The sequence below is a fragment of the Pseudorca crassidens genome, chromosome 4 (genome assembly GCF_039906515.1).
Source record: "Pseudorca crassidens isolate mPseCra1 chromosome 4, mPseCra1.hap1, whole genome shotgun sequence".
NCBI lineage: Eukaryota > Metazoa > Chordata > Mammalia > Artiodactyla > Delphinidae > Pseudorca > Pseudorca crassidens.
In genome coordinates, this window is record NC_090299.1 from 147,651,210 (window position 1) to 147,659,492 (window position 8,283).

Genomic DNA, 8,283 nt, shown 5'->3' on the forward strand with positions numbered 1-8,283 from the left:
CCTCAATTTCTCCATATGAGAATGGGGAGCATCATAACAAGCTGAACTTTCATTGAATGATTACTATGATCCAAGTATTCCTCTAAGTGTGGTATATTAACTCATTTAATATTTACAAAAACTCTATATTGTAGCTGTTATTATCACCCTGATTTTAGTGATAAGACATAAAGCAGTTAAGTGACTTGCTTAAGGTCATATATCCAGCAAATATAAAAAGCCAGAATTTGGGCTTCCCTGGTGGCGCAGTGGATGAGAGTCCGCCTGCCAATGCAGGGGACATGGGTTCGTGCCCCAGTCCGGGAAGATCCCACATGCCGCGGAGCGGCTGGGCCCGTGACCCATGGCCACTGAGCCTGTGCATCCGGAGCCTATGCTCCGCAACGGGAGAGGCCACAACAGTGAGAGGCCCGCGTACCGCAAAAAAAATAAATAAATAAAAATAAAAAGCCAGAATTTATAATTAAGCAATGAGGCTCCAAAATGAGGTTTGAAAACCACTGCACTATACTGTCTCTTAAAGTCTGCATAAACATTAAATCAACAAATGTTCCTAAGTCTAAACTAAATGATAAATACATGATAGCTACCCATCCCACCCATTCTTCCCATCATTATATAATAATCTGGCATTCAGATGACATCCTCCTGCATCTCTTTACTGTCCTCTCTTTATCTTCCAACCATGTCTTCTTTTACGACTCAATTGTTGAAGGGAAAAAAATCAATGAAATGGTGAAAGAAATAATAGAGTTGAAGTTTAAGAGCAAACGGTGGGCTGTTTCTCTAGACATCACAAATATTAATGACCAGAATTTTAGCAAAATGTAAAGGACTTGGCAGACAGAGAAAAAGGCTAACAGGAAAATGGAAGGAAAGGAAAGGAATGGACAAGCAGCAGTGTTCGGTCAACCGTAAGACTGAACAGAAACATACAGCTATATAAACAGTAGACAGATGAGAATACCACAAAAACCTTCACTTTAATATTCTCTTAACGCGATGAATTATTCACAGATTTCTAGAGCACTTAGGAAATCCGCAGCGTTTTAAGGTTTTACGCTCTTCCGTAACTTTAGAGTTTATGAGTAACTTTATACTTTTGAATGATCAGGTAGAAGTAAGCACCTGGTATGTGCCTCATACATGGTGCAGCTTTAGAAAATGTTAGGGTGTTTTTCATTAATATTATAGTTTCAGATTATTTCTCAAATGTGCTTTTTCTTTGTCTTTCCTTCTTTCCAAAGAAATTTAGCAAGAGATTTCCCCTTTATTTAAGTGATGGCAAAGTGTTTAATTCTATCTAGATGAATCTGTGTTCTATAAGAGAAAACTCATAGAATGTTAAGAGGAAAGTTGACTTAGCTACCAGTCCTACCAAGGAGTAAACTGGCAGTAGCTAAATATATAATACTTCCAAAGCTAAAATGAATTCAAAGCTCAAAAAGTAAAAATGCAACTTGGGCTTTAAATTTAGAACCTACAATTGACTAAAGCAAGAAGAGAAAAAAAGAAAAAAACATTGAGCCTATCAAACTTTCTGTCTAAAAGTTTGCCGAGAAGAAGCCATGGGGAGAAAACCAGAGAATGATCATTTGCTAAAGTTCTGTGAAGTAGAGGTGTTACTGCTACCCTCTTAAAGCTTGCCCCCTGGGTTGAGCTTGAACTTCAAAAACTGAACATAAGTTTCCTAAATGTTTTTGTGTAATAAACAGTTTTGCCATAACATTTCTTAGGAATCAAAGATAAAGACCAGGGTTCGGTAAAAAAGGTAATCTAGCCTCACACTATTTCTATTTACTTGGAAAAGACAACAAAATAAAACAAAATTAAGAAGGACTAGAGAAAAACAGGAAATGGACCCAAACTTTCTTCTGGTTCTCGGTTCATGGTTCAAGAACAGACATCTCCACCAATGGTGCACCTAGCTGGAATCTCCTGGGCCGGGCTGACACGAGGAGCTGCTCCTCAAAGAGATTTTCAGATGGAAATACTCCACGAAACTTGTTTCATCTTGTGCTGGCTTTTTCATTTCTTACCCTTCACTTTATTGAGAACAATCATAAACTATGAGCTAACTAGGAAACTACACTATCTGTTCCAGCTACTGGACCCTCATCAGGAGTGAGGCTTTGTGTTTTGTCTTGTTTTGTTTTTCCATCTATTTCTGGAACCTCCCATCCATCTTCTCTATACTTGTGCTCTAGGTCCAATTGTTTCGATACACTTTTTTTTTTTTTTTTTTGCTGTACGCAGGCCTCTCACTGTTGTGGCCTCTCCCGTTGCAGAGCACAGGCTCTGGACGCACAGGCCCAGCGGCCATGGCTCACGGGCCCAGCCCCTCCGCGGCACGTGGGATCTTCCCGGACCGGGGCACGAACCCACGTCCCCTGCATCGGCAGGCGGACTCCCAACCACTGCGCCACCAGGGAAGCCCTTGATATACATTTTTAAAACTTAGGATAGTAAGAACTCTTTTTATTTTCTGGGATCTTGGTCCCCAACTTATTCTTAACATTATTAGGTGACACATTTCTCTGTATCTTCATAGGCAGTTAGAGATAAATATATACTATGCATATTACCATAGGTTCTGACTAACTGAAATAACGCTCTATTTTCTAATTTATATATGCAACAAATACTGAGTTTTCCCTTCTGAAACAGTGGGGGGATCTCCACAGTGTTGTGAATGGAAAAGAAGGGCCCTTGTTGAGCCTCTCCTCTTTACCATATGGACCCTTACAGATTTGTCAAGGCTTTAGGCATTTCATAGAATCATTTATTCCCCATTCATCTCCAGAAGAGAGTGTGAAATGGGTGTGCTGGGACTTGCCCTGTCTTTAGCAGAAGAAAATGTTTCTGTTTTAAATATGTTCATTCATGAGGATCAATATTCATCTGAGTTTAAAAAAGGTCACTTTTTAAAACGTCACTTACAACCAACTTTCTCATCTACCTCCAAATTATGGGGTTTTTTTTTAGTTTTATTATTTTTTTCTCTTAGTGTTTGGGAATTTCAACAGAAGTACATAAAAATTTCAGCCAGATACGGAACCACAAAGGGTCACAGAGTAGCATGAAGCTAGCTGTGTTCATTTCTCTGGGCTATTTGTTTACCCATTCAGCTATTACTGGCAAAGGGAAGGCATGTCAATATAATTTGCTTTTATTTTTATATTAGAAAGATGTCTTACTACACCTTAAAGTGTAATTCAGAGGGTGTAGTTAAAATGTAATTATAATGATACCAGGCTTTTCCTTCAGGACATGGCGACATTGCTGGAAGAAGCTGTAAGGCTCCGTTGTGTGACCTCAGGAGGGAACTATCTCTCATTCCCAAATAGTTCTTGCCATTTTGTTTTGCAGGACCAAGTATCCTCTTAAGAGACAGAACATGATGACATATACCAGCTAGTTATTCATCGTATTGGACACATACTATTTTCTTACCTAATTTCGGCATATCTTGTCTTCTCAGGTTTTCAACTTTGTGTTTATATGTATTGTGTTATCATTTTATTTTAGCTCTCCTCTCATGACTGTCTTAATTCTCACAAATTCTCAGAATTTTTTCTATGCTTGTCTGTTCTTGTTTCAGTTATCTATTGCCATATGACAAACTACCTCTAAACTTAGTGGTTTAAAACACCCGTTGATTGTTTTCTGTCAAGTGTCTGTGGGGTGACTTGTGCTGTGCTATCCTCAGATCTCTCATTTGGGACACTCAGACGGGATGGGGGCAGGACTTGTCTGAAGACCTGATTGGGCTGCACATCCAAGACGGTGCTTTGTTGCTTCTTCATATGACCTCTCTCTCCAGCAGAACCAACTGGACTTCTCATGTGGTAGCTCAGGGTTAAAATACTCAGTGGGTTAAAAGCTCATTAACTGGATTTGTTGGTCTAATAGTAGAGGTTCCCACGCAAATTACATTCTGCTCTTTCTCAGGGGGCTTCCCCGCTCCTGAGACCCTCTAGGCTCTCAAGGGCAGAAAACAGAAGTAAGTGAAGCCTGGAACTGTTAGAGTCATTGTCATGATATTGGTCAAAGCAGTCAGATTCAAAGGAGTAGGTATATGTTCCACACCTTGGGGAGAAGTGGCAACGTCACATTGCCGAAGACTTGTGGAAGGGGAGATAGTGTCGAAGCTGTCTTTGGAGAATACAGTGTGCCTGAGTCAGTCCCGATAGCAATGCAGGCATTGAGAATTCACTGAAAATTACTCTTAAAATGTTTGGTGTACTTATATTAGTCTGTTTCTCTCCAGAGAGACAGAACCCATAGGTTATACACATAGGAAGAGACTTATTATGAGGAATTGGCTCACATGATTACAGAAGCTGGTAGGTCCCATGATACACCATTTGAAAGCTGGAGACCCAGGGAAGCCAGTGGTGTAAATCCAATCTGAATCGCAAGGCCTGAGCGCCAGATGAGCAGCTGGTGTCATTCCCAGTCCAAGGCAGGAGACAGGTGTCCCAGTTTAAGCAGCCAAGCAGGAAGCTGCCTTTTTGTTCTTTTCAGGCCCTCCATTGATTGGGTGATGCCCACCCACATAGGGGAGGAAAATCTACTTTACTGAGTCCACCTCTTCAAATGCTAATCTCATCCAGAAGAATGCTCACAGACACAGCCAGAAATGAAAATGTTTAATTTGGGCACCCCTTGGCCCAGTTAAGCTGACACGTAGAATTAACCATAGCAGTACTGGACTTGATGATAACTCATTCTACACAGCATAAGTAATGGTTTATGTTGTGCTGTTGATTCCCCATCACTGTCCTATAGCTAGAATCAAAATCAAACTTTCCCTCAGCTGGCTAAGGGGTTAGACGTACCTGACAATCTCTGTCACAAAATTTCAAAAGATAATTAGGATAATGAAAGTATTATCTTCAAATATTATTTATTAGACATAAATAACATTCTTGATGTGTTCAGGTCCGGGAAGTGTCAGAAGCATGTTATTAAGCAGCTGCAGAAAGGAGATAACTCGCAGATTGCTGGATCAAATATGAGAAAATGTACTGCATTTTTAGTGAGTTCACTGATAGTTTGTTTATATCCCAAGTGATTAACCACAGCTAAAATTTTAAATTAATCAGTTCTCTATGGTTGTGACTTTATAGTCATCCGCAGTGGAAATCAGCAAACTATGGCCTGTAGGCCAAAGCTGGCTCAACAGCTGTTTTAGCAAATAAAGTTTTATCGGACCACAGCCATGCCCATTTGTTTACGTTTTGTCTATGGTGGCCTTTGCTACAATGACAGATTTGAAGAGTTGTGACGGAAACCATATGGCCTGCAAAGCCAAAAATATTTACTTATCTGGTCCTTTACAGAGAAAGTTTCTGACCCATGACTAAACTAGTGAAAGTTGAATTTGTGCTTTAAAAAGTGATAAGACGGGCTTCCCTGGTGGCGCAGTGGTTGCGAGTCCGCCTGCCGATGCAGGGGACATGGGTTCGTGCCCAGGTCCGGGAAGATCCCACATGCCGCGGAGCGGCTGCGCCCATGAGCCATGGCCGCTGAGCCTGCGCGTCCGGAGCCTGTGCTCCGCAGCGGGAGAGGCCACAACAGTGAGAGGCCCGTGTACCACACACACACACACAAAGTGATAAGACAAAATTCTGTACACACTGATGAAGGTCTTATCTTCTTGGACCCTGGGAGTTATGAAATACAGGGGGAAAGCCTCCTGAAAAAGAACAGAATACATCTTCCATGGAACTTTTATTCTTAGAACAACAAACCAAGTTAATGAGTTTCTAACCCACTGAGGGCAGAAAATATTTCCAAGTATTTGCACTTGGATAAACAAAAGGTCCACCTGATTGCTTCATGATTTCCCTTTAATTAATATTGATTCATTTTTAAAAGTAAGACTCATATTTCTTGACATTAGACTATCCTTTTCAAAAGAATGTATTTATATTTTTCTGCTTTTCTCACACTTTCATTACTTTTTCTCTTTGTCACTCAGAGGGATTCACTTCGCCTAGAGATGGATTGGGATTTGGGGGGTTTTTTGGCTGTGCTGGGTCTTAGTTGCAACACGTGGGATCTTCATTGCAGCGTGTGGGATCTTTTAGTTACGGCATGTAGGCCCTTAGTTGTGGCATGCGGGTTCTAGTTCCCTGACCAGGGATCGAACCAGGGTTCCCTGCATTGGGAGCACAGAGTCTTAACCACTGGACCACCAGGGAAGTCCCGGATTGGGATTTTTTTTAATAAGAGGAATCCAAATGGAAAGAAAGTCAATGTTTTGTTTTTCAGTTCTGAATAGGCTCTTGAAACTCTCAGCAGAAGCAATTATTTTGAAAACTAAAGCTTTAGCTTTGCAAGATGAAACTCTTGTTTGGAGAGGAAAGGGTGATAGGAAATCAGCAGGGTCAGCCATGAAAGAGGCAGGGTATAGAATTTATGTAACAATAATAAATTGAAATGGGGAAGGGGGATATTCAGCGCTCCCTGCGGATTAAACGTGGCTCACCCTGGTTGCCAGCTGGGGAGGATATTGATTGAGGCATCATGTTGGAGGAGGTAAGAGGGACTTGAAGTGAGGGGATAGGGCCTAGGGAGACCACAGGGAGAGGGGCAGAGTCATCTCTCAGAAGCAGCTACCCTGTGGCCATGCTAATACCCCAAGGCCATCCACCCCTGGGGTGTGGGCTGAGCTGGGAGGCCAGTCAGCATCCCATTGCTTGGTGAGGGCCTACATGTCACCATGAATCATCTCACATAAGTAGCCCTCTCTCATGCTAAGCCCATCTGAACTCTCCATGTGGTCAATGTTCTTTAAATGGTCTAGGACACTCATAAGTCTCCCAAACCTTGGTATCTGGAAGAGGTACATGGAAGAGCAGCTCTCTGACAACCTTGCATGGTCTCCATATAGACCATGTGGGCAAGAACTGACTGCAGTCCAACCCGAGTCTTAGCAAAGTGCCCTGTGGCTGGCCAAATCTAAGATTTGATGATTCTATGATATATTGTGATAGTTTGTGACAATGTCACAAATAAAGAGTAAAGATTACCTATATTGCTGAATAAATAGTATTTATCACACTGTTCCCAAGGCTTCCATCTCATGAAAAGCTTTTGCTTACAAGGAGGCATTAGGATAAGAAAAAAAATGATCTATGAGTTCGCAAAAGACAATTTTTATGACCAGGTAATTCTATTACAATCAGATGCACCTAAATGTTTAGATGGAGAAAGGAAGGGACTGGAGAGGAGAGAGGTGATGATCTGAGTAGCTCGTAATGGGTCGGACTCTAAACAGCAACCCACTGAGTATACTCCACATGTAGGAGGTGAGGGAACAAAGACTAGGGAAGGAAATTCATTTACTCTCGATAACACCATCATTCAAGCCCACCTAACTCCAGGGCTCGTGCATTTTGCACAATACCAGTCTACCTATATAGAAAGGTATACCAAAATACCTGAAAAATATCAGAGGATCCTTGCTTTGAAAATATTCTTTAGGGCTCAAGTCATAAAAAAACATAGTTGGTTCTAAGAAAATTGTGATAGAGGACGTCTCGTTTTTTCAGCAATGCCTTATCGTTAGAGATTTCCTGCCCACTCATGGCTCAACATCCATTCCTGATGAATATGCACTAATGAATATAGCATTCCTAATGAATATACGCTAATGGTCAAGAGAACAGGTCCTAAAGCTAGGCTGCTGCTTTGACGTTGTGACCTGGTGCAAGATGCTCAACCTCTTTGTACCTCAGCCCCTTTGTCAATAACATGGGCGATAACAATAAAACCTAGCTGACAGTTTTGTGAGGGTTAAATGAGTTCGCAATAAATTACATTATTGGAATAATTGGGAAAATTTGAATATGGACTGGGTACTAGAAAATATTATCATATCTAGGTTGAATTTCTTGAGAATGAGAATAAGAATGGTATGGCAGCCATGTCAGAGAATTCCTTGTTCTAATACTAAATGCTGAAGTGTTTAGGGGTGAACATTGTGATGCCGTGATGTCTGCAATCACTCTTGGCAAAGAAGTGTATATATATGAAGAGAGGCACACAGAAATAGAAAGAGATAAATATGGCAAAATGTTAACCATGGGTGAATTTAGGTGCTCATGTACTAGCCTTCCAACTTCTCTGAAGGCTTGGCATTTTTCAAAATAAAGAGTAAGGAGATGATGGGTTGATGTTTGTGCGTACGTATAAGAGTTTTCTACCCCATCCCACTGCTATGCCACCTAGAACCAAATCAATAGGAGTAGGGCTGCCAGATGTAACACAGGA

The 8,283-nt window shown here is 41.2% G+C and overlaps 1 long non-coding RNA gene across 5 annotated transcripts in view; it reads left to right on the forward strand.

The window, feature by feature from the left end:
- Positions 1-8,283, forward strand: part of LOC137224064 (uncharacterized) — a 273,848-nt gene that overhangs the window by 150,731 nt on the left and 114,834 nt on the right. Inside the window, exon 4 of one of the 5 annotated variants that reach the window (XR_010943212.1) lies at positions 3,348-3,436. The exons of the other annotated variants lie outside the window; for them this stretch is intronic. This is a non-coding gene — a long non-coding RNA (uncharacterized lncRNA). Of the gene's footprint in view, positions 1-3,347; positions 3,437-8,283 lie in introns of those variants that run through there. 5 annotated transcript variants of the gene reach the window in all.